This window comes from Myotis lucifugus, unplaced genomic scaffold, assembly GCF_000147115.1.
Source record: "Myotis lucifugus unplaced genomic scaffold, Myoluc2.0 scaffold_33, whole genome shotgun sequence".
Taxonomy (NCBI): domain Eukaryota; kingdom Metazoa; phylum Chordata; class Mammalia; order Chiroptera; family Vespertilionidae; genus Myotis; species Myotis lucifugus.
Genome location: NW_005871081.1, coordinates 7,669,064 through 7,696,722, shown reverse-complemented (window position 1 = coordinate 7,696,722; position 27,659 = coordinate 7,669,064).

Here is a 27,659-nt window from a genome sequence, read left to right as displayed (position 1 = left end):
GTTTCACTTTCAGAGAGAGAATTACCTTTCTGGTTCCCGGGGCCATTTCCTATATTGAATACTTCCTTTGACCCCTAACTGGCTATAGGGATTATGTGCTTTTTACAGCTTCTTTCCATCAAACACCTATGCCATCTCACATTCAGAACACCATCATAGCTTTTGTTTTTTACTTTATCAAGAAAGCCTATTATTTCCCCCTAGATCTGCCTAGAGCATTCACTGGTGACTGATCCCTTACCTTTTCTCACTATATTCTTAAGATTAGTATGAATTCCTGTCTCATTCTCTACATTTTTCTCATCTGAGATACTGGCTTTTTCACCTACAGACTTCCTCAGGAAAACTTTTTCTGCATATTTCCCCAAATGTAAATCACATCACTTTGGACCCCTATGACAGTTTTCACCACCTTGTTTCATTCTTCATAGATTTATGTGAATTTATATTCTCCTCACTAAAGAATATGTCTTAAAAACCTAGCAGAAGACCAAGCAAATGGAAGATGTACACAGCATACAAGATTTGTGGATGCTACGAGAGTATTTCCATGTGTACCTCTGTCTCCTTCTTGGCATAAATCATACATTTGTGCCTAGAAGCCTTTTATTGTACTTCAAAACAAAGAATTTCACAGATAAGGGAAATAATTAAAAACTGTCATCTTTTAAAATCCACCTTCCGTCTTCATTCTCAAAGAAAGTGAGGAATATTAATTGGCATTTTAATATCAGTGACCTATCAAAATTGCAATTTTATGAGCTCTTTTATTGTAGCTTATTTAAAAATCAAAACAGTGTCACAGAGACAAAATTTTTAGTGTCAGACTTAGCAGGACAGCCAGACCTTGTGAAAAAGCAGAGAGAAAGATTTTGGGGAAGGGCATCTTTGTATCACTTGAATGTGAGAAATACTGCAAAAGATATCACTTTCTGTGTTGGTACACAATAGTGCTTTCTGCACCAACTATTTTACCATGGCAATGAATAATGTTTCAAAATATTGTAGGGTCTAGAGAAATGGAAGAATTTATACTAAATAAGGACATTCTCATTTGGCATACTCCAGCCTCTGAATTAGGTATACATGCTTTAAGGAAAGTTTGGTTCTTGCTAAGGTATATAATAAACATCCAGGCAACTAACTCAGGGCCACTGTTTCAAAAACACACACATTTAAATCAGTGGTGCTTTGATTTTCACTTTCAGTAGTTTAATATTAATTTTCTTGGTCCTAATACAACTGCATCAAAGTGAACGTTAGAGTAATAAAATTAGAGAAAGGAAAATAAATGATGGAAGTTTATAAGGAAATAGGGGTGTTAATGTAACTCAGTTGAGAGTCAAAATCTGTCTCTTTTCATGTAATTTATATGTTAATTTTGCAAGTGTTGATCTTTCCACTTGAATTCTTGATGAAAACAAATGCTCAGTTTCTGAAACATTGAGGATCTGTTTTCCAAGGAAAGTTTCTACAATGAAACGTTTTTAGAAAAAAAAAATTACCTTACTGGAAAGAGCAATTGTTTCAGAGGATAAAAGAACTTTAAATTCAGATTCTCTGTGAGAGAAAAGTGTTCACTCTGCATCAGACCTCCTTGTTGGAGGGATTCAGTGAACAATGGGAAAAGGGAAAGAATCAGGATCTTTGGCCTCATTGTCAGCTCCTTTGCCACCAAGCTGTGGTTATTCAAGTTAGTTCAAGCCACAGATGTGTTCAGTGAGCACAGACGTGTTCTCAGTTAGCAACTTATAAACACATGGAGAGTTAACAAGGGAGCTGATTAAGTGAATATTTCTGGAGCTGGTCATCACCATATTGATTCTAGTTCCTCTGGATCTAAGGGTCTATGGTTCAAATCTCAGCAGGAGCGACTTTCTCAAGCAAAGGAGAGGCATTTATTGGATTAGTTACTAGCGTGGTGTGAATTACTAGTGTTCTGGGGAGGGGGGGATTCATAAACTCGTTATTGAGAACCAGCGGTAAGAGCCCAAGGACTGGGCTCTAGGGGCCCTTTGTTCCTGGAGCTCCCCTGTGGCTGCTGTGGCATAATCAGAACCAGGGCTTATTCTGTGCCCCTGAAATTGCTTTCACAAGGCCAGGTTATGGGCTATTTCCCTTGTAGCAACTCTTGAGCTTTCCATTTCTTGGACTTATAGAGGTGTCTTCAAAAGGAATGTTTGGTGGAAGGGATAAGTAGTTGATATTTTGTACTAGGGATGACAGATTCTTTCTTCCTTCTTCCAGTCCTTCCTTTTTTTCTTTCATTTCATTTCTTTCTCTCTGAAATTTTTTACTCTTTTCTGCTTTCATTGTATGCCCTCATAGTTTTTTGTTTGAGAGTATTCATAGAATCGTAGACTTTTCTTCACACATAAATGAATCTCAAGTTCTCAAATGTCACTGAGCTCAACCCTGTAGTTCTACTTTACTCTTGTTTATCTCTCTCCCTTTAAAATGCTTTCAAAGGTAGGGATTTATTACCTCATAAAGCAGTCTGCTCTTTTTGGGGGGATAGTGACATATCTCCATTATTTCCCTAGTACTTATTCCTATATTCTGGCTTCTATTTTTGTTTTTCTACCTTTCTGACAATAGCCTGTGCTGGAATCATGTGTTGTTCTTTTTATCACTAAGCTTTTTGCTCCTTATCTCCTACCATCTCAGATACAGATCACTTTGTATATTGCCAGAGTTCTCCCCTTTATTTCCTTTTTCTGCCAGTCTCTGTGACTCATATTACCACCTCCCCCCCTTTTTAAAGCTATATATTTCCTCTTCAGTTCTCCTAACTAAAGTTAATCTTTCTTTCTGGGAATTTCAATTCCTAGGGGTCTTTTAAATAAAATAAAATAAATTTAATTTAATTTAAGAAATAAATGAAGCCTTTCTTTGCAAAGTAATTTTGTGTTCTCTTGGCAACTAAACAATTTATTGCCCTCCTCTGGCCTTGAGTGGTTCCTTGATAGTGCAAATACTTCTCTGGAATAGAGGGGAGATCATTGTATACATTCATCAGGTACTTATTCAGTATAAATATATTCAAAATACAAACATCTCTGGGAATAGTCTTCCTGAATATATTCAGTCATTCACTCTTTCATTCTCCAAAAATTTATTAGTATCTTTTAGCCACAAGAACAACACTCTCAGTTCCAGAAAGCTATTTTCGGTTGTTGATAAACCAGGGTTAATTTTATGAATCCTGAATATGCTTAATATCTTGCACATTAAACTATTAGCTCCCTAAAATAGAAGGCATTTTTTATTCATGCTCATCGCCTCCAGTATGTAATGCAGTAGCTGACACCAATAAGCAATTGTTGAATATGAATGACTGAGATAATGGTTCTCAAAATGTGCTTGATTAAATGAACTGAATCACTCTTGTATAGCTAAGGGCCAAGATGACAGCTAAATGGAAGTATTGATGATAAATATCAGTTAGTTTGGGACATTTGATATTTGGTATTATAAATAGGCAAAAAGCCAACATATTGTATTTTCTTAGTCTCAGATTCCCCTCCAATCTATGTGATGCCTGCTTTTCTATGGAGGGGGGGCAGTTTGAGTGACAAATCTTTTTTTTAAATTGATTTCAGAGAGGAAGGGAGAGGGAGAGAGAGATAGAAACATCAATGATGAGAGAGAATCACTGATTGGCTGACTCCTGCATGCCCCCCACCCCCAACTGGGGATGGAGCTCACAACCTGGGCACATGCCCTTAACCGGAATCGAACTCGGGACCCTTCAGTCTGCAGGCCAATGCTCTATCCACTGAACCAAACCAGCTAGAGCTTGAGTAAATTGTTATTAATGCTTTGGGTGGGGAGGGGGGCCGTGAGGATGCATCACCCAAGTGTCCTGCCTGGTGCTGCCACAGGTAGCTACTCAACTGCTTCAGAAATAGGCAGAGCCTGGCCTCACTTCTTTGTGCTGAATGAGTTTTTTTGTGTGTCAAGTTTTCCAAAAAAATTAATATGCCCCACATCCATGTATAAAACATAATGATAGCCAATAATATGGAAGAATAAAATGTATTGAATTATTTACTAAACAAAGATGAGATGGATTATTTCTATATGCAATGAAGAATAGTTTGAATTACATTTCTGACTTTGAAATATAATGGACTCAAGGCATAAGTGTAGCCATTAGAGCCCAGGAGAGGGAAAAGGAGAAAGAGAAGATGGGGTTGGAGAGGTACTTTGGAGGAAAGATATATCTCATAATAATTTTTGGGTTTTAGATTATTAAAAGTGACATCATTGTTTTCAGGAAAATGTTCATTTATCATTAATGCTTTGTAGAGTTATATATCTTTATTGAGAAAACTAGGTAGAAGGAGATAATGCTGATAAATATGTACATATAATATATAACACATATATATTAGATGTTAGATATTGTATTATATATGTTAGGGCCTTAAAATAGACATAGTTATAGGCATGGATTGAGGTTGGATTTAGAGGCTAGTTGTGTCTCTACAAAAGTGTGTGTCTATGTTTATGTATATGTACACACACATTCTTATATATGTAAAAGTAATATTTTGAACAGTTTTAAAATACAAAAAATATTATAAGAAAAAGATAATTATAACTCATATTCTACCACATGGTAATTATCACTGTTAATGTATTAGCACATTTCATCAATATATGCATTGAGAGATGGTATGATATATTGATAAAGAGTATGCCATCTCTAATCTCAGTTATGCCACTTACAAGGTTTCAGTGTTAAGTTAATATATTAATATATTCTATATTAATTTAAAATTTATATAGTTAATATCTCGGAGCTACCATTTTTGGAGTTACTTTACTTTATGCCAGACACTGTCTTAAGGACTTCATACATATTTGTTTAAGCTTCCCAACAACTCTGAAAAATAGGTGCTATTATTAGCTTGTATTGAAGTATAGTACCTATTTGCTTTGTTTAACAATGGACAGGTTACTTTGATTTTCTAAATTGTATAAGTCATCCCATTCAATTGAATGCCTTATTGATTGTAACGTGACTATCCCATTGATTGTGATCTTACTGGTTATCGAAGCACATTCTTCTGTACTTGGGAAACAGGACAGCACAATTATCCTAAATTGTCTTAGTGGCCACAGATAATGCGTTCTAGTTGACTCAGTTGGTCCCAAGACCAGGACAATTACTTTAAATTGCCTCGATGGCTCTAGATAATGAATTTTTGGCAACCCAGTGGTCTCGAGACCCTAGGGCTCTAGATAATGTGTTCCTGTCAACCCAGTGGTCCCAGATGATGTGTTTCTGTCAACTCAGTGATCCCGAGACCCCAAACTGTAATTAACATGCCTAATTCTGCTTCTGTAAACTGCTTTTTTTTTCGAACCAGGTTCCTCATTCCAAACCCTGAGATGTAATCAATATCTTTGTGATCTTTGCCTATATAAGTCTGGTTTTGCCACCATCTTATTGCTATGAGATTTGGGGATGGCCCCTCATAGTCCCAGATTGCAATAAATATGACTCTTTAATTCGACTTCTTGAGGAGTCCTTCTGTGATTCACGGGGTACATTACAACATTATTACCATCATTCTATATAGATGAATAAGTTGAGCACAAAGAAATTTTAAAAAATTGCCTCAGTTGAGGTTCACAATTTAGAAGTAGTAGAACCCAGTCTTGACTTCAGAACTCATGCTCAAAACCACAACAGAAAGACACAGATATAAAAACAGAAGAATATGTTCTCCCATGCAGTGGGCTATCTTGTTGTTTTGTTGATGGTTTCTTTTGCTGTGCAGAAACTTTTTATTTTGATGTAGTCCCATTTGTTTATTTTCTCCTTAGTTTCCATTGTCCTAGGAGATATATCAGTAAAGATATTGCTATGAGATATGTCTGATATTTTGCTGCCTATGGATTCTTCTAAAATTTTTATGGTTTCCAGTCTTATGTTTAAACCTTTTTTACATTTTGAGTTAATTTTTGTGTATGGTGTAAGTTGGTGGTCTAGTTTCATTTTTTTTTTTTTTGCATGTATCTGTCCAATTTTCCCAATACCATTTATTGAAGAGACTGTTTTGACTCCAGTGTATGCTCTTGCCTCCTTTGTCAAATATTTGTCTGCCTGAGGTTAAAACCAACAGTAGTTAACATATTAATGCAAAAAGACCCATTGGAAGGCCATGAACTTTGATATTCAGCAGGGCTGAAAATCAGCATAATATTGCCCTGCTGTGGGCTCAATGGCTCAAGGCAATTCCCTAACCTGATAATCCTTTTACTGTTTACCAAACTTTACCTTTGATATGCCTGTATGCATTGCTAAAGGGCAAATGTGTATTCAAGTAAATAAAAAGCAGACTGGCCAGAAGTTGATGTGCCTCTCCAAGAGAGATCTCCACATGGCCCCCCCGTCTTCTAAATTCATATTTCTTGTATAGTATTTTCATTTGTGTGTCGGCCCCTCCTTCAGATCCTGAACCCCACTGCAAAGGTTGAGGCATTTGCCAATGTTATATCTGATAAGGGTTTAATCTCCAAAATTTATAGGAGCTCCTACAACTTAACAAAAGGAAGATAAGCCATCCAATCAAAAAATGGGCAAAGGACCTAAATATACACTTTTCAAAAGTGGACATACAGAAAGCCAAGAGGCATATGAAAAAATGCTCAAAGTCACTAATCATTCCAGAGATGCAAATCGAAATGACAATGAGGTACCATCTCACACCTGTCAGAATGGCTATCATCAACAAATCAACAAAGGACAAGTGATGGTGAGGATGTGGAGAAAAAGGAACCCTCCTGCACTGTTGGTGGGAATGCAAACTGGTGCAGCCACTGTGGAAAACAGTTTGGAGTTTCCTCAAAAAACTAAAAATGGAACTCCCCTTTGACCCAGTGATCCCACTTCTAGGAAAATATCTCAAGAAATCAGAAACATCAATCAGAAGGAATATATGCACCTCTATGTTAATAGCAGCACAATTTACAATAACTAAAATTTGGAAACAGCCTAAATGCCCATCAACAGATGAGTGGATTAAAAAAACTGTGGGCGAGGAGAGGTTAATGGGGGTAAAAGGAGACATATGTAATACTTTCAGCAATAAAGAATTAAAAAACACAGAATAAAAATGTAGAAAGACACATGTTATTTTTGGATATATCAATGATGCTTGTTGAGGAGATGACCTAGTAGAGTGAAGACAGCACTAGTCTATGAATCAAGAAACTGACCTTCAGGGATGTACAGAAATCCTTTTGTACAGGCTTACAAAGGACAATTGGTAACTATTTGGGAATTTTACAAGCTGGTTGTTTAATCATTGGTTGCTTGAAATTGACCATACGGGGCCATACTGGACCACAATTATTGAAAAAAGTGACATGTCAGGGTTTTTTCTTTATTTTCTTTTTCCCTCTGTTGAGGGTCACTTTACCAGCTCACCAGCCCTGCATTTTTAGTTATGTCACTGGCTGTTGGACTGCACTTTTGGCAAATCATGCAATGCCTCTGAAGTATGACCTTCTTACGAGTAGAATCATAATAGTGTTTGTCTGTGTTTTAAGATCTATAGTGTCAGGCAAACATTTTATGACATTTTCTTCTTTTACATGTAACTGTGTAAAATATAAAGTGCTATTTAATTACTATCTAATATTAAATCATTTGTTATCCTAGAAAATTATTCTTAAAACCAGAGTATTTTAAAGTAATTTATTTTAAAAATTAGAATACCAACGTTGTTTGTAATGTCAATGATTCTTGGAGAATTATATCACTCTTTTCCCCACTCAGAGAAAAAATACACACATATAAAATAGAATTAAATATAAAAAGGAAATTTGATTTTCTCCATGGGTTTCAAATAGTAGATGATTTATGAAGATATTATATGTTGTAATTAAGGACTGCAGCTGTTTCATCTCAAAGCCAAAACTATCAATGTTTTTAAAGTTAAGAAAAAAGGTGATTATTATTTATAAGGAACTTCTATGTGCCAAGCACCTGTTATACATTTTATCAAAAATCTCACACAACCCTACCTGATTATTATTATTTCCATTTTACAGTTGAGTAAATTGAGTCTTAGATAAAATACCATATCCAGCTCAACATAACTAGACCACATGACATTTTGTAGGTTCATATAATTTGAAATCTTGGTTTGGTAGATAAGAAATATATATATATGCCTAAGCCACTGGTCAACTGCTCGACCGCTCAACGGCTCAACCAGTTGTTATGAGCACTGACCACCAGGGGGAAGACGCTCAATGCAGGAGCTGCCCCCTAGTGGTCAGTGCCTGCGCACAGTGGGAGTGCTGCTCAGCTGACCAACGGGCACCAGAAGCCGGGCTCAGGGCTGGTGAGCGCAGCTGCCCCAGCATGAGCCTCTTCCACTTCCGCAGCAGCACTACTGAGCACAGAGGCGGCAGGTGCAGTGGGGCTGGGATGAGCGGGAGTGGCAGGTGCCCAGCCTGGGCTCAGGCTCCTCCTCGACTGCCTGCCGCTTCCTATACTACTACATCCCTCAGGGGATGTTGGACTGCCAGTTTCAGTGCGGGGATCCTGCCAAAACCAGCATCTGACATCCCCCGAGGGATCCCGGATTGTGAGGGCGCGCAGGCCAGGCTGAATCCATGCACCGGGCCTCTAATTAATAAATAAAATTTGAACTAACTAGTATATACAATATAGAGAGCACAAAAGTAGGATTTGAATCACTCATGGCAATAAAGAGGACATTTTTACTTTCACCTTATTAATTGAAGGGGTAGTTCCCATTTCCTAGAAAGAGTAAACAAACTTATTAAGGGCTTGTAGGCATAATTTATGTTTCAATACTTAGGAAAATCAAATCCCCCCTACTGAAAGATTTCAAAAATTTGAATGTATTATAATTAATAACAATGTTGATGAAATTTTCATATATCTCTTTCAGTACTAAATGATATAGATACTATTGTATTGTTCAAAATTCATAGGGAAGGAAACCTGTTTTTTTTTAATATGTTCCTGCAGGAAACAAATATTTCCACTCCACAGAAATCCTCAACATGCTGTCTCACTCTCTATGTTCTAATTCGAGGGTGTAAAATTCAGTGTCATTAACAAAAATAGACTTGAATTGATGATTTAAAAAAAATTTTACAATGCTTTTATATGCACCTTATCACATAAAATGATTATGTTCCTGAAAATTGAAGTTCCTGAAATATTCTTTTTATTATTCTCAGACTGCGTCTCCACAAGATGACCATCAGAGGTTAGGTTGACCACAGCCATTGGCTGGTTACACATTCTAGAAATTAAAGATTCCCTACCAAAATCAAATCACGTACTCAGAGAGTTTTTTCTGCTTGGCTTGTCTGAAACTTAAGAATTTTGGTCAATTAAGTACAAATACTTAGTTAATATGAATAGAAAACTTAAAATCGGTGTATATTGTTGGAGGCACTGTGTTGTCTCATTGATCTAATGGATTTAGGGCCCCAAATTCAATGCCCACTTCTTCCCTAACAATATAAATTTGGGTATATGAAAGTACTTGATATTTTGTTCATTTTATGAAGCATTCTTTTAATCTTAGTGTTAGCAGAGTTTGTGTTAGGGCTCTGATAGAATCACATGTGATCTTGATCCCCTCAGCACTATTTTTTGTCATTGTTGTGAATTAAGTTGCTAAAATGAAGAGGACTATAATCCTCAGCAATAAAGAAGAACATTACATACTTTCTTGGAAGTTATGTAATGTACTCTAAAAGGCTAAAATTCCAGGGGCAAAAAATTGTCCCATTGGGAATCAGAAGCATATACATTGAGAGTTAAATGTATGCCAGACAGTGTGCTGACCATGTTACACGCCTTACTCCTTTCAACAGCTTCACGCAGTGCGCACTCCTACCTCTCATTCTAGGGAGCTCATAGAAGGTAAGCAACTACTCAAGGTCACAGATATCACCCATAGCAGAACTAGAATTCCAGCTCAGGGTGGGTTGTCTTCCAAATCAGGGGTGTTTAACCAGAACCTACACTTCCTCAGGGAGTCTGTGGAAAGAATTTAGGAATCCCATGAACTTGGATGGGGAAAAATTTGCATGTTTATTTTCATTTACCTCCAACTGAAACTGAACATTTTCATTAATTATGAATGCAGACAACCACAGAAGTATCTGCATTATCTGAATTTTATCACCTATAAAAAGCACAGATGTTTTTGTATCACAATTCAGTTGTTGCAGATATCTCAAAATAGCATTTACTTACCATTATTGAGAAATCACAGTAGCTTATTTATAATCTATTGATATGTACATTTCAATATAATTTGTTTTCTTTGTAGTCCTCTGAGTTTTAATTTTTATATTTTATACTTATTTTATATATCGATTACATGCATATTTATAGTAAATATTTTAAGTTTATTTTATATATTTTTTTTACACATTTAAAAGCATTTTTCTGAAATAGGTTCATTGGAATGCCAAAAGTACCCATGGCCAACAACCTTGAAGACCTGTTCTGGGCTTTTATTTCTTATCCATTACAGTCTTCCTATATTTTGTTCTTATGCCATACCTGCATAAAGAGCAGAAATAGAATGATTCACACAACTCAGCTCTAGTGTTATTCAGTCGAATGGCAGAGAAGGAAAAGCAAATGAAACATTTAGAACATTTAACACATCTATTACTTCCAAACACATGTGTATCTGCAGAACATTGAAAGGGATTATGTTTTCATTTCCTACCAGTCAAAATCCCCAGATACCCATTTATTTTACATAGGCCAGTACCAATTGGCTGAAAGTTACGTTTTTCTTTTACCTCTGGTTTTGAGTTGTGCTCAAATTATTAATGGTGCTTAGTTTTCGTTGATTCCTGAATGTAAACATCCCATTCAGCATTCCAGTCCTGCTGATCCTATACTTGGATCTGGGCTTTCTCAGCTAAGTTGAGTAACCCACTAGCCTTTGGCTAAAGTCACACTGGTTTCAGCAAATTAGTGTGTAGACCTATTTTATTTGTAGTAGATTTATTAATGAATGAACACCAATGAGTAGTTCATTCAATAAAACTACTAAATGCCAGGCATCCTTTTAGGCAGTGGAGACATAGAGAAGATGCCCCAAAGAAGATTTTGAGGAACACTTTATTTAATAGTGTTGGTTTATTTATTATTGTTTATATTATATTATCATTATTCATTCCTTTAACTGGATGGTTGGATAACCTTGTAATTGTGCCCAGATTCTGAAGTGTTCCCACAGACACAATGGGACTAATGGATCTTGATCTTATGAGCTCAAGTCCTCTTGATAATTATCCAGGAAGATGTCAATATTTAATAACAGTGAGAATATATCAAGGTTAACAGATTGATGTCCAGTCTGCTTCAGGGCAGACTTAGCCCCTTTGGCTTAACAGGTCAGATAATTGTCTTGTCTCAGAAAAGTATGGACCTGGAACAATGAAAGGGCCAGTATAGCATGTATTTTCTTCTCAGTAGACTAACAGAATTGGGTCCAGGTGTGTGTATCTTTAAAGGTATCATTGCAGCAGGGTAAAAGCCAGACTCTTTGAGGAGAGACGGACATGCAGATTGGCTGAGATGTTTAATTCCCAATCTGATTCTAACCACTTTTGTGACCTGGAGAATGTTAAGTGACATCTCTTGCTCTCAGACTTCATTTTGTAAATGATAGGATTGGGTTATGAATCTCAAATATATCTTCCAGCTCTAAAAGTTCATTTATGTGTTTGACACATCACACATAGAGTAAGGCTTTAATTTTGCTTTTTATTGATGTTGAGAAAATTAAGCTCCATTTTATAAACATCTGCTCCATGGAGCATCACCTCTGATGTTTACATCATAATTAAAAAGTGTGATTTAAAATGTTCTGTTAAAGTAAGAGGATTGGTTAATACCAACAAATCAAAAGTGCTAGGTTTTTTATAACTTAAATTATATATGAATGTGTTAGTCAAGCTAAAGAGAATGGTCTGAAAAGATATTTGCTAAATTTTTTACAATATATTTATGTTCCATATATTTCTAAATGCATGTCTTTTTAATAATATTGTGTTAAATATCAACTGTAGGATGAAAGTTTTTGAATTCATTCTGTAGTTTGACATAATATATGTGTTTAGATATGTACAATAGTAACTGTTAGCTATTCTGCATTGTTGGGTAATGGACACATTCTTTCCCACAGTTAGTTATTAGGATGCTGCATTAATATTGACTACTGAGATTAATAAATGACATTACATGAAGTCAAATAAAAATGAATGGTTTTGATGGGAATTAAATGTTGAAACTCCAATCTGTTGACAAGATAGTTTTTATCAGAGTCCTTTCTGGAATGTCATTGAGAAAGTTTGTTGGAAAGGCAGTGGAAAGGCAGTGCATAAACTCTGGCTATGCATTTGTCCGGAGGCCTCGGTGGTATAAATCTAAAAAAATATATAAACGTATGTGTGAAAGTTGTACTGTCACTTTTGGGTAAAGTCTACAAATGGGGTCTGTTGGTAGACAGTAATTCAATATGGGGTAGCATTATCAGGTAAAGATAACTTTCTATAGCATGATGAGACACATGGTTTGAGTTTGTTTTCTAATCAAATGTCATTGAAGTTCATGATTGAAATGAGTAAGAGACTGTAAAAATCTTAAAACACTTTTTTATTTCCTATGTAAAATTTGGACGACTGATATAACAACGACAATTATACCCCATTCATTCTTGGAGGTACTATCCACGTCAAAACTTTAATAGATTCATTTTATAAACTTTACCTTGACTTTTCTTTTTCTTCTTTCAGTAGACTTCATGATGGGGTGAAACCGTGGAGTAGTCCAGCACTTAAGGGGAGAAAAGTAAAGAGGGGACTAGGCTTTTTCAGGAGTTACATTAACTCAGTTTGTAAATGCACTTTGAGAGCCTGCTGGAAGGCGGTTTTACAGCTGCTAACTTCTATATCACCTAGTAGCTTTTAAAACTGTAAATAGCTGAGAGAAATTCCAAAGGCTTAAACTTGATGTTGAGTTTTTGGTCTGCACATTGAAATGAGATGAACTTCAGGGAGATGGAAGCCTTTGCCCCACGCTTCTATGTAAGGTCAAGCAAAACCTGTATGTTTAGAGAAACCTTGATTTAAGAAAATTGATATTCAAATCATATCCGAGGTCCAAAACCAAAAATACACCTCCTAAACTTATGCCAAAGCATTTTTCTATGGAGTCAATGCGTTTTCCTATGGACTTCATATTCACACGGGCATTTTCTTTCCAGTTTGCTGTAATCAAACAAATCACCCCAGGTTTAGCTCCCTTTTTGTTCATTCTCCTAAAAGACTTGGTCAGAGTTCTCATCTTTGTGACAAGAAAGGGTCACAAGTGGGGATTTCCACTTTGGAATTTCTTTCCCAACTGTCAGCTGTTTGTGGGTTTAATGACAATGTTCTTCCATCGCAGTAAATATACCGTGTGTCTGCCAAATCAGCAGAGACATAAACCCATTCTAACAATGTTTTTGGAACTTGCTATGGAATGTGAGGGTGGCCTGTGGCAGAGGAAGATGAAGGCTGTGCGGAGTGCTGGCTGGTCTGAACTGTGAGCCTGCCAGTCAAATAGTAGCCTGCTTTCAGGATAACTCATTTGCTTGTTTATTTAGTAAATACGTCCATCCTGGCGCCATAGGGCCCCCCTTTCCAAGCCCAGGAAGCTTGCAGCATTAGTGCACACGCATTGATGTCCCAATGCACAGCAATCAGGTGTCTGGACAGAAGACATGGCCAAGGCTGGGCAAAGAGGAATGGACCTGAAGGAATCTGTCTTCCTAACAAAGGATTTGCAATAAACAACCGCTCAGAAGAAACACGTAATCAGCTTGATTGATTGTTGTCAGATCAAAGAAATCACCCTTGTTATTTTTTATGACCTTTGTTCCGAAATGTTCTGTCTCTGAAAAGACATAGCACAGGACAACACTGTGGAACCTCTCAGGTAATTTTTTAAAAACTTGAGGATAGAGCAACAAGAGTCAGAATTTAGGTTAGAAAAGCGTTCTACACATTCAGCATTTCAAGTAAAAATGTATGTCTCAAATAAAAACAAGTGAAGTTCTAACTATACACATCTACTTCATTAAATACTGGAACAGAGGTAGTGAGCTGTAAATATTGAATCCTATGTTCAGTGCTCTGGATCTATTGAATTTTTATTCCTTTCCTTAAAAGTCATTTCATTCTTGGGTTACGTTTTAAGAAGTAGAAATATTTGATACATTATTTTTAACTGATACTCTCAGTACCTGCTTATTAAAAAGATAATGTATTCAATGATCTTTCCTGCATGCCATATGCAATGATTGCTCCCAAACTTCTGAGAAGGGTTACTTGTGCATGAAACCATCAAAGCCGACAGTATTTCAATATTTGATTTTTATTAGCTAACAAGTTCAGTCGCAAAATGGTGTTTTTCCACTGTTGAGTCTGCAGTTCAACAGATTCAAATGGAAATTTTATATGCTGTGAGCACTTTAAATGATACTACAGGTAATCCATTGACATTTAACTGGCTAGTCAACTAATGCATGGTATGTTGTATATTCATTCAATGGCAGCCTTTGGTTTTCACTCACAGGTGAGGGAACATGTTGAACTGGGAAACTTTTGTTGGTTGTTTTCTCACGCTGATCTTTTAGACATCTTGTTGCCTGCGATACCACATGAAATTCCAATAAGCTCTGAAAAGAATTCTCATCAAGCAAGTCAACCACAAAACAACACCAGGTGTTGTCAACCTTGTAAAGCAGGTGATTGGCACATCAAGGAATGGCTGCTGAGGACAGGTGACCCCACAGATGTGACCTGGATGAGCCACAGGGCTGGCCATTTTCTCGATCTCTAGTAGGAAGGTACTTCTCGAACTTTCATGTACGTAAGGGTCACCTGGACAGCTTGTCAATTTACAGATTTTGACTTAAGATGTCTGGGAGGAGCCTGACATCCTGCATCTCTAACACGTTCCCGAGTGATGTTGATGCTGTTGGTTCGTGGATCACACCTGGAGAAGCGAGGTATGAGCGTGCTATTTAAGAATTTTTGGTGGGGGACATTCTATAGTGGGGTGACTGTGTTCATTAACCAGGTCCACATACATAGGAGAGCAAATGGAGGTGACATACAAGGTATAGTTTAAGAAACTTACCTTACTTCTTTTTAATCTCACTTTCCATTCTAGGCTATTCCTATGAAGACAAGAAAAACATATGAGAAGTAAAAAAAAAAAATCAAAAGTTACTCATTTGGGCATAGCCTATAAGTTGGGCATTTAATTTTCACCTATTTGTTTATTTTCACAAAACTGTCCTTTTCCACAAAGTGATTACCATTTAAATACAGATTTGTAGGAAAACATTCAGGTAATGCCATTCAAAAACTGATTAGTTAATGAAGTTCTGTACATACATCATTCCTAATCCATTCTTTCTTTCCCTGCTTTTGTTTTTTTTCATCTTCAATTTCCCATTGTATCCCTTTGAACTCAATGAGTTTTATATACGTTGGCATGCAGCCATATAAGAGAAGAGACTTAAACTGGGCCACAGGAATCAGATGGTGACCTTGGTCTCATTAGCACAATGCTCTGCTCACCTGAGCCAGCAACCCTTGCGTTTGTAGCTGCCTAGGCTAAAGAAGATGGATGTCTCTTCCTTCTTTCTCCAGTTTCTGAAGATGTTTCAAATGGTCCCACTGGACTATTGAGATGCATTTGCTTCAGTATCTGCCAGGCGAGTACAGACTTTGCTATTTATTGGTGCATTCTGTCAAACTACAGGCCTATTCTGGTAAATCAATGAAGCTTTTTGGACAGTATCCCTAGTAGGCAAGGTAATTAGAGATTAAAATATTGGGAGAGTCATAATACAGCTTAGAAACATCTTTGTAAAATGTAAAAAATTATGTCCCATCCTCTGAATGCTAACAACCTCGATTAAATCATTTTTTAAAAATGTGAGTATGCCAAAAACATAACTTTCTCACTACCAAATCATCCACATGCAGCAAGATCTGAAAAGATATTTGACAAAGGAAGCCACATTCATTTGCTTTTCCCAGTTAACCTAGTGAAGCTACCTGAAGATTAAGACTAAAACCTTAATTTTCCAGTTTGCTGCAATGGCAGGGATATCTATTTGGGAGTGAATAAGTATGGCGTTTTATCATCTTGATCAATAGTTTTGGATCCAGTAATTCTCAGGTTCACCAAATGAAATCACTTGCCAGAGCATATTTTGACACTTTGTGGCAGGAATTTCACTGAAAATTAATGTTTTATTCTCTTCATCATTTTTCTCTCATGCCAGACCTCACTAATCCTGCTTATGAGATAAAAATGAGCATTTAATAATTACGTTTTAGAACTCATTGTTTTAAAAAAGCATCAAATTGAACATTCAAAATGCCATTGTGTACATGTGGTATTATTTTGTGCAGAAAAGACTTCTAAAATGCAATACATAGTCTTAATTAAAATAATCACAGGGTATAAAACCAAGTGGAATAAGTCTGAAGTAATGTAAGTCAACCAAAACAGCGTTAATGCTGTTTCTCTCATTTCCCTTTGCTTCATTCCCTGAAGAGCATAAAATTCTTACGAGTGTATTAACGGTGTGCGGAGTGGCCCCCTGAGAATACCTAAGCCCTTCCCTCTAGCAACTGGTGTAATTGGTGTGGACTGTTCATGCTGTTGGCTTTCTCTCTTCCATGCCTTTGTTTGTGCTATTCTCCTTTTGAAACATGTATCATCTCTTTCTCTAAATAGGGTTTTTCAACCATGGCACTGTTAATATTTTGGACTGAATAACTGTCTGGTGTCAGTGGCGGTCCTGTGTACAGTAGGATGCTTAGCACACATTACTAGGGCAATGTGTAAGTGTCACTACTCACTAGATGCCAATAGAACCTGCCCTTTGTCATAACCAGCAATGCCTCCAGACATCATCAAATGCCCTTGGGAGGCAAATTTGCCCCTAGTTGAGACACTTTTCTAGCTATTATTCCTAAAGCCAAACATAACTTACACTATGAAACTGTTCTTGGTCATATACATTCGTCCATGATAACTTTTTTATTGAAATAGCCTAAACAGCCCTAACTGGTTTGGCTCAATGGATAGAGCGTCAGCCTGCGGACTGAAAGGTCCCAGGTTCGATTCCGGTCAAGGGCATGTACCTTGGTTGCGGGCACATCCCCAGTAGGAGGTGTGCAGGAGGCAGCTGATCAATGTTTCTAACTCTCTATCCCTCTCCCTTCCTCTCTGTAAAAAATCAATAAAATATATTTTAAAAAAAAGAAATAGCCTAAACAATATACATTTATGGTAAACAACAAAACACTGTAGGGAATAAGGGAATTATGGCCCACATTTGTCTCTTTCCTGACTCTCCTCTTTAGAGAAAACCACTACTAAAGCAGGAACCTTTCCAGACAGTTTAAAACCATCTGAAGGTTGAAAAAATGCTATTTCATTGTTTTAATTTGCTACCCTTTCCTTGTGAATAAGTTTTAGCATGTTTCATATGTTCTATGAACACTTTTGTTTTCTCTTTTCATATTGCTTGGTAATTTCTTTAGTCCATTTTTCCAATTTAATATTTTTCATATTAAATTGTATTAACATCCATATTTACATTGTAGTTATAGATCATTTTATTGTTTTATATATTGTAAATTTTCTTCCAGGCTGTATGTGTTGCTATATTTTTATATAGCCAAAAATGTCAAACTTTTCCTTTACGACTACTGGATTTTATATCCTATTTAGGTCTTTTATTACTCATATATATTTTAAAATATCCTATTTCTAATGTTTTAATACTCCGTCTTACTCCTTAATTAATTAATTTATAGTGCAAAGTAAGGATTTAACTTTCTTCCCCTTCTGTACTAAATGAATATCTCTATCGTTCAGTTTAGGCTAGTTTAAACTGCAATAACAATTTCAGATCTCAGTGGCTTAAAACTTCTCAGGTAAGGCTCTGAGTCTGTGTCTTTTTCACTTTAGACCCTTAAGGATCAGGCTTTATCTGTGACATGCCAACAGAGGAGAAAGAGAGATGGTAGAACTGCACCTTGATTATTAAAGCTTCTTTTCAGATGTGGCCCAATAGCTTCCACTCACATTTTATAGGACAATGTAAATCATATGACCAACACTGACAACTATGAGTGAGAAGTATTATCCTTCCTCAGAGATAGGCCTGGTAGATATGGGTTCAATAAGGAAGTCTGGTCAGTATCTCAACAATAATAAAATCTCCCCAAAGAACCAACTTTTCTAAAACCATTCATGGAATATTTCCTTTATTTTCACTGATTGCTATACCGCTTACCTGAAATTGGCAGATGTCATTTTGTATTATTTTCATCCTTTTGTGAATCTATTTTCTACCCCACAACTAAGTAAGTTTTTTTAAGAGCAGGGACTCTTATTAGTATTTGACTCAGTCATTCACTGAATGTTCAGTAAGTTGGAGATGGCCTAAACATTTATTACTAGGGCAATGTGTAAGTAAATACTGAAGAAGCACAATGAATTCAACTTACTATGCAGTCCAGACACAATGGTTTAGATGTACACATTTTTTTCTGCTATAAAATGATATTTGAAATCTGAAAATCTTATGTTTAGCAAAATCATGCCCTAAAATTGACGGAACATATGGGGGGAATAGGGCCGAAAAAAGTCATGTGCTATCACTATAAAAATACTGAAAAGAACAAAAATTATTCTGATAGATGCATTAACAATTGAAAAGAAACACCAGGTTTCTAATGCATAAAAATACTAAAGTAGATATAAGGCTTTACCATAATAATTTGAATGCAGAATGATGGAAGATAGTGTAAAAAATATTTATCCTGCTGAATTTGGAGAGAAGAGCCGAAGGTGCAAAGATTGAAGAGAAGCACATTTAAAGGCTTCTAAGTGGGTAGGTGGTCAAACCAAGACAAGAGGCGGTGGGGTAAATGTGTTGTTTTTTAATTTGTGAATGAAAGTTTATTATTTAAAATCTGTCAAAACATGTAACAGTAAAATGGTGTGATTTAATAGCTAATAAAGATCATATTCAATTATAATCTAACAGCAGTAATCACCACATATAAATACTCAACTATGTAATCACAACTTCCCACACCCTTTAGCCAAATACACGGGATGAAGACTTGTGCTTCCTAATTCATTGCCATCTAAGAACCTTGCTTTTCATGCCTTTAAGTTTGTCTCAGAATGATGAGCCTGTCTCCCTCTCTATCTCTCCACATCATACAAATGTTGGTTTGGCGTTGATCTCAAGAAGATCCAGAAATGGAAGGAGACTTGCCTTTGGGTGGTGAACACACAATACAATACACAGATGATGGACTACAGGATTGCACGCATGAAACCTACATAATCTACCAACCAAGGTCACCCTAATAAATTTTGAACACTGCTGTAGTTCTCCATGCTGGCTGCATTCAGCTGGATCTGTGTACTTTGTGATCAGTGGCTCTTATTCGTAAACATTAAAAAGCTGGGAAAAGAGCTTATGAAGCAATGTAACTTCTTTGTTATCCTGACATCATTTCCCTCCTTAGCATTTGTATATGAGCTAATTTGCATTATAGTGACAGACTGTACATTCAGCGACATGAATGGATTTTAAAAACATAATGCTGAGATGAAAAGGTAGGAAACAGCAGGGAATTTATTGCCCAAGACTTCTTATGTAAATTAGCAACACAAACAGAACACTATGAATTTTACAAGGATACATGCATATTTAAGGATCTATCTCAAACACATTAGAAGAGGTAGGTGTCTATTCAGAGGAAGCGGAATTGGGACAAGGACACAAACAAGAGAGAAAACAAAGTGAAACAGGAGATGAATCTTGCAACCACTGATGAACAGAGTGTACTGTGTACTGTGGAGCATAATTAACTGAGCCGTGGTACCTGAGAACACCACCGTCACAGTATGTCTGTTGTTAACAAGTACTGAGGAAGGAAGTTGACATGTCATCTGGCTAAAGCACTCATCTCCTGCTTGTGTTGTGGCTATCATTACTAGGAGTTTTCTACTCCATTCAAACCAGTGCCAGATTTCATTGTCTCCATGGGCTAAACTCTGTGCTAGAAATCCCACTAAAAGGCTTTAAAATTAAATTATTGATGCTTCTGGGATGCAGTTTCCTTCCATGTGAGATTCTGGGCCCAGTGATGGTGTAGCGTCTTGGAGGTCAAGGTCTACAACAGCGACATGGTGAGTTCTTCCTGGATGCAAGGTATTCTCTTCCTGGAGGTTTGTGTGGCAGCCTGATCCACAATATCCTCTTGCTAACCTGGTCCAGCACTTAGTGACATCAGGGTCATCAAACAGCTGTAATGCCCTCCCTGAGTTCCCAGTTCACTAGAGTTTGGCTTTGGGAATTTACAGTGACCAAAGGTGGGGTCATATGCACCTCTATTGTGGGCTTGGAGGATACCTGCCACTATCCAAGACTTGAGCTCTTGTTTATTCTTTGATTCTTTATGTATATTCTCTCCTCTACCTTCCGTATCTTCTTTGTTTGGGCCACAGAGAGGCTGGAATTTCTCTCATCCTTAAAAATCTTCCCCTTCATTATGCCTCCCTAGTCAAGCAATAGTCTTACTCTCTTTTCTGCTTCTCATGATGAATTTTCTGGAAGGATATTCTCCCCATAAGTATGTAAGAAAAAGGAGGCTTAATTTGTCCACTGCAATATCCCCAGTGTCTTGAACAGTGCTTGACATAGTATAATAAATGACCAATAAATATCTATGGAATGACTGAATAAATAAATGAATCAATAGTAGTCATTCTTTTGACTACTTTCATTCACTATCTAGCATGTTACAGTCAATCCCCTCTGATCCTCCAAAATACAAAAACTACCTTACTAAAATACACATCACTATCTGTCAAATTGTATGCTACTCTTTGGATTACACTCTTCTTAACCTCCCCCCACCCCCCGCCCAGCATTTGACCCAATTGATCACCTCCTATTTTAAAAAATACACTTCTCAGAAGGGGTCAATGGGGGGAAAAGGGGGAGATATGTAATACTTTCAACTATAAAGATTTAAATAACAATACATACATACATACATACATACATACATACATACATACATAAATACCCACTTTTCTGTTGCCTTCTAGCCCAGCTGGTGTGGCTCAGAGGTTGAGCATGGGCCCATGAATCAGGAGGTCTCGGTTCAATTCCCAGTCAGGGCACATGCCCAGGTTGTGGGCTTGATCCCCAGTAGGGGATGTACAGGAGGCAGCCAATTCATAATTCTCTCTTATTATTGATGTTTCTATTTCTCTCTCCCTATCCGTTCCTCTTTGAAATCCATTAAAATATATTTAAAAAAAAGAATAATAGCTATCCTGATTCTTATATGATTCTGATAATTTTTTTGTCCTTTTCTGGATCTTTTTTCTTCACCAATATTTTAAATATTAGTGACCCCTTCTCTCTTTCCCCATTCTTCAGCCTATTGACTTTGTAGGTGCCTCATAAATATACAACCTCTCTCTGGAGTGACAGCCTTATGCTTCCAGGAATTTATAAGACATTTATTTTCTTGACTATTTCATAGCTACTTTATAATATTAGCATTCTATAAGTCATACTAAGTCCCAACCCCAGCGAAATTGCTCTTTCTCCTGAATTCACTGTTGATGATCTCACCTTATATCCAGTATCCCAAGATGGAAATGCTAGTCTTTGCTGACTCCTTCCCCTCCTCCATCCCCTTTCTTTAATTATCCTTCAAGGCCTAACCATTGGACTTAAGAAATGTCCCTCAAGTCTGGCCTCTGTTCTCCATTCCTACAGCTCTCCTCTATGTATTTCCTATTAGATTTTTTTTCTGTATCTCCACTAAAATTATTTTCTTAAAATGCAGAGATGATTGTCCATTACAAGCCCCTATTTCTACAGATTGTCTGTATTATTAAGTTTAACCTAGCTCTACAAAGGACTTAACAATTCAGGCCCATCCTCATCCTCCAAATGAATTTTCTGTCTTTCCTCAGTTTGTTTTTGTTTTTAGTACCATTCTCCTGTGCTTTTGATGGTAATTCTTTATCAGCTAAATCTCTTGATCAAGAAGGGTCTCTTCTATCAAAGATCTAAAGGTGTAAGATTACCCCTCAAGAGAAAAAGTTTCTATTTTCATCTAATAGCTGTTATTTTCAGTGCTCACCTCTGAAAAAAGGGGCCTGGGATTTTTTTTTTTTACTTAATACAGTTTTCTCATAATCTCTCTTGCACATATGGGGTACCCATCCATCCGTCGATCCATTCAGCTATCCATCCATGTCTGCCATAAACCCTACATAGTTTAATGCCAACTGGAGAAATTTGATTGTATGTACAAAGTATGAAATTTTATTCTCCATCAAATGCTACAAAATCACATCCAGAAGATTTTAAGCATAAATGTTACTTATTAAAAATATTATTTAAACCCAATTTAATTTCTTTCCTGCCTGGGGCCTGTGCACCTATAATAATTTTCAGATCTGGTAGTCATAGTCCTTATGCATTTAGAACTTAACAATTTGGAGTCAGGGGTGTTTATGCTCTTTGGAGAAGCTATGCACATGGGCATTCTCACGGAGCCCTCAATGCACAGAAGGCTTTTTAGAAGTAAAGGTATGTGTACCAACTAGGATGTCACAGCAGTCCTGTTGACAGAGTTGAATGCATGTAAAGACATGCTCTGGGCTTTTTAGAAAAATCATAAAATGGGAAGTTTACTCACACTTTATCTCCATATGTTCAAACACATCAGACACCCTATCCTGGATTGCTTTACCCCTTCTCTCTCTGAATGTTCTACATTCATGCCTCTAAAGAATGAGACAGGAAACTAATTTACAAAATTCCATTGAGGGTTTCCTACCTTTATAGTTTTCTCTTAGGTATCATTGTCTAATCAATAAAGCTGGAAACACTGATTTTTAAAATGAAATTTTAATTAGGTTCTCACATATTATGTATTTTATAGTACCTGTTTTCCTGAGGTAGACTTAAACTTAGAGTCCGCATAGAAGCCAATAGTAAATGGGTTTTAAGAAAAAATAATCAGTATTAATATTTGCATATTTAGCTTAAACAAAAGAGTATAGTAAGGTGTTTTTTTTGTTTGTTTGTTTTTTGAGTGATGGGCATCTCAAAACATAGGCATTTATTTTCTTTCTAGCTTTTTATACTAGTTAAATTGGCTTGAAGAAATATTTTTTCTTTTCGTAAAAAACAGATAAAATACACTCAGTATTTCACAAAAAAAGAATAAAATAGAAAGGTTTGTTTTTTCAGTAGAAATATTGAAAAACTACTAAATGGCTTTTAGACAAAAGCATTTACCTTGATCTCAGAGAAGGGTGATGCCATTCCGCAGCTCTTCTTTACGTTGTTAGTTTGCATCCCACTCTGAGCATTGCCCTGGGTCCCTACTGCTGCCTGAAGGAGGGAGGGAAATCTTCCCAGAGCTGTCTCCTGGAGTTGCCTGTATCCATAACTGCCTCATGGTGAGGCAAAAGGGATTCACGAGGAAAGCTTTGATCAATGCCACCCATTCACCCAAACCCACACACATACAGCTCAAATCATGTGTAGCCAGCATGGCGCTGCTGCTAATTACTCTTATTACCCTAATAAGTGGAGAGCACTAGAATAATACATTTTCAGTTGTGAATTGAAAATGGCAATATATTAACTTTGATGCTGTCATAATGAAATCTGCATTACCTACACTTCGTGAGCCAGAAGATTAATTATATTTGTATAACCTTTTTTTTCTTAACCAATCACTAACAAATTGTAAGAGTACGTGGACTCTTAGTTGGGAAATAATTTTAGGTTATTATCTCAAATGGAGTGCTGTTAATTGTGTTGGTCCAGTAAATGTGCTGATGGCTATAGTTCTTAATTCTACTTTATCTCTCAGAGATGGCATCATATTAAAATCTTTGAGAGTAAAACCACACAATATTTAACTGCTAGATTAACCTTCACTGAGTCAATGGGATTCCTAGTGAATAAATCTATTGCATTTATTTGATTTGACTTTATAAAAACAATATCAGAGCTAATTGACAATATAATGAAAGTTGTACCAGAACTACCTTAGAGGGTCCCCCTCCCCCTTCTTTCTTTTCAGAATTACAGTGTGGCACAGTTTCTGCATAATCTTTACTTTAGGCCTCTACTCAAGGTGCTGGGCCAGAACCGGACAGCCCCGGGCTATTAAGAAGGAGGTTCTCTCAGGCAATTGGCCAAAATTGACTGTAGTGGTATCAATTGTAGGTATATTATTGTATTCATTTTACTAAAAGGCATGTCACATTTTTTTCCCTCCAGGAATTTTTAACAAGTGGTTAAAAATAACCTTTAAGAAAGGTTATATTACTGCTGAGGCCTAGCCAAACCTTTTGGATGGAAATCTGCATCCATCATACTCAGATCTGTCAGAGTAAGTCGAGTGAGTAGTTCAGTAGACATGAGGTTGAATTCAAATGTCACTGCGCCACGTTTTCTGAAAAAGTAGCTGGCCGAGATGACCTTTGCGTGCCCATGTTCCATTTTGTAGTTTGAAAGGCAGGGAGAAGCTAGTCCACAAAATATGCAGAATTGGGACCCAACATGAGAGCAAGGACAGACTCAAATTTTAATTCTGAAACTATCAGCTTTTACTGAGGATGAACATGAATCTAATCATCTTTTTTGTGTTCGTTCAATCTCATCTTGAAAATTCTTTTAGGAACAAATAATGTACAGGTTGGTCAAGAGGTACAGGGTTAGCAATTATAGACAAAGCTGTTTAAATAACTTTTCATTAAACACTTGTTTCTTTAAAACATATTTCATATCCTATAATTTTAAACTATGGCAATTAACTTCCTGAAAGTTAACACCTAATCGCAGAGAACATCACCAAAAGAAAAAAAAAGTTAACAATTTATCATTAACAATAAGTGATAATGAAGAGTGTTCACTTGGGGGAAAAAAAAAGAAATCACAATAAGGAATCTTAATGGAAATTACTCAAAGACTAGATTGCTAATTGTTATACAGTTGCAAAAATATGTAAGAAAGAATTGAATCAATTCCCATAGTACCAGGGGGAAAAATGGTAGTGTTCTCATTCAGTGAGCATTTATTATGCATTCTGTGTGCATAGCTATTTATAGATAGATTCTAATTGTGTGAGCTACAAAAACCAAATCATTTCTTTAACTAGTTACATTATATCTAGATTAACCAAAACTCTTTTGAAATAGGTCCACTCTAAACAGTAGCTCTCTTCATTCAGCTTTCTTAAACATCGTGTGTGCATGCGTGTGTGTGTGTGTGTGTGGGGGGGATTTAGATAAGCAAACGTTGGATTATTTTGCTCCTACCTTTCCTTTACCCAGTACCTCTTTTAGAACATATTATAGGGACATATGGACCAGTTGAACATTTCCTAATTTTTGGGAGGAAGCTGTTGCTCCATGACTATCTCACTGTGTCCTAAATGACCTCGTGCATGGTGGGACCCAGAACAGAGCACTCACATGTTCTGCTAAGATTGTCCTTATGACTATTATCCTTCTACTTCCCCTCTTATGTCCCCTTCTTGGGTACTTTTATCTACTATTTGGGTTAAAACTATCATCTATATGCTTACAATTCTCAACATTATACATTTAGTCATGCCTCTATTCTAAGCACTGTAATATGCATCTACCTAGTGCATAACTTCACCACGATCTGTCACAGGGTCCTTGTGTGCATTCTTTCCTCCAAAAAAATGTGATCTTCAAATATTTCAAATTTTGGTGCAATTTAAGTTATTGATGTTATAGTAAATTATAAATGTATATCTACCACTTCAGATATATGGCTTATGTTTTTCAGCAAATCTGTTATATTTAAAACCTGGGGTGATTTTGAAATGTATCTTCTCCCTGATACTATGCTAACTGGTCAATAAGTCTCATTAATTTTACCCTCTGAGGATTTTAAAAGCAGAATAAATAAAGCTGCACATTAATGACTATTGAGACTTAAAAGAATGTTAGATGTTCTAGGATTGAGATGGATATATGAGCCTGTAGATTAAAACATGAGAATGGATTAAATTGCAAGGACTCAAACAGGATGAAAAAGGAACAGATAGCCATGAGGATAGAATCTTGGGGCACACAGGTGCTGTGTATCCCAGGCCTTTCAATGGTCCTAGTTCAATTACTTGGTGTAGGAGTCCTAGAATAGGTAATGTGTGTTATGACAACAACCTACAACCTCCAGCTTATGGTCTGATTTTACCCTACTCATTTGTTTGTGTAGGTTTCCCTGTCCTGGTGCTTCTCTTAGGGCTTTCATTAGGGTGGCCTCAAAGACAGACAGACCTCTGGGTCCTCATAGGGACCCATGTCTCTGCTTTGAGTCTTGGCATTTTCCCATAGGCAATGTGCTTTTCCTCTGCCCTAGTCATTTGTGGCTGCAGATAAAAGGAGGTCCTGACGTAACTAGACCTTGTCCACCCTTGCTACCAGGCAAGACAGCACCAATCCTGTAAAGGTTGGCAGGGAAGAGAATGGAGGAGCTTTGAAAAAGTGGAGAGACAGGTAAGGTGAAAAAGAGAAGAGGGCGCTCTCCAGGACACCAGGAGGGTATGGTCAGTTGTGCCTTGGACATTGACTAGAAGGAGGACTGAGAGGAAGGAATGTGGCCTTGGAAGTTCCCTGCAGTGAAGAGCTGACCTGACTTTTACAAGCTTGAATACGAGTTTACAAGTCTTTTTAGTTTAATAATCAGGCAACCCACATGCCGGAAGGTAACATGCTTTCAGTCCAGACATCCTTTATCCTTTCTCTACAAAGATGATGTCTAAGATGAATCACTTTGTCCCAATAAATTTTTGTTGTATTTATTAAAGTCTAACTATATATGTAGCACAAGAACAAAATACAGTATATAGTATCTTATCTAACAAAAACTTGCATAAATATTTCAATAGTCTTTTTTTTTCTTAAGATCTCAGAGTGTCTTTATTTTTTTAATTTTTATTTTTTAAATATATTTTTATTGATTTTAGAGAGGAAGGGAGACGGATAAGGAGATAGAAACATCAATGATGAGAGAATCATTGGTAGGCTGCCTCCTGCATGCTCCCTACTGGGGATCAAGCCCGCAACCCAGGCATATGCCCTTGGCCAGAATCGAACCTGCGATCCTTTAGTGCGCAGGCCAATGCTCTATCCACTGAGCCAAACCGGCTAGGGCTCAGAGTGTCTTTACATCTACATATATTCATCTCTATAGAGCTTCCTGAGGTAAGTAAGGTTCTGTGTGTCTAAAGGAGGCCACGTCCATCAAGACGAAGTGGAGTTTTAAGATTTTACTCTTCCCTACACAAATCACTAGATAAAGTTTTGCATATTTAAAAAAATGTTCTCAAAAATCCCAATATTTAATAGACGAGGCTGCCCAGTGGGAGGGCGTTGTCACCTATAGACACTAATTTGAGCCCTATCTCTGTGATTAATTCCTGTCCCAAGAAGCCCGTGAACC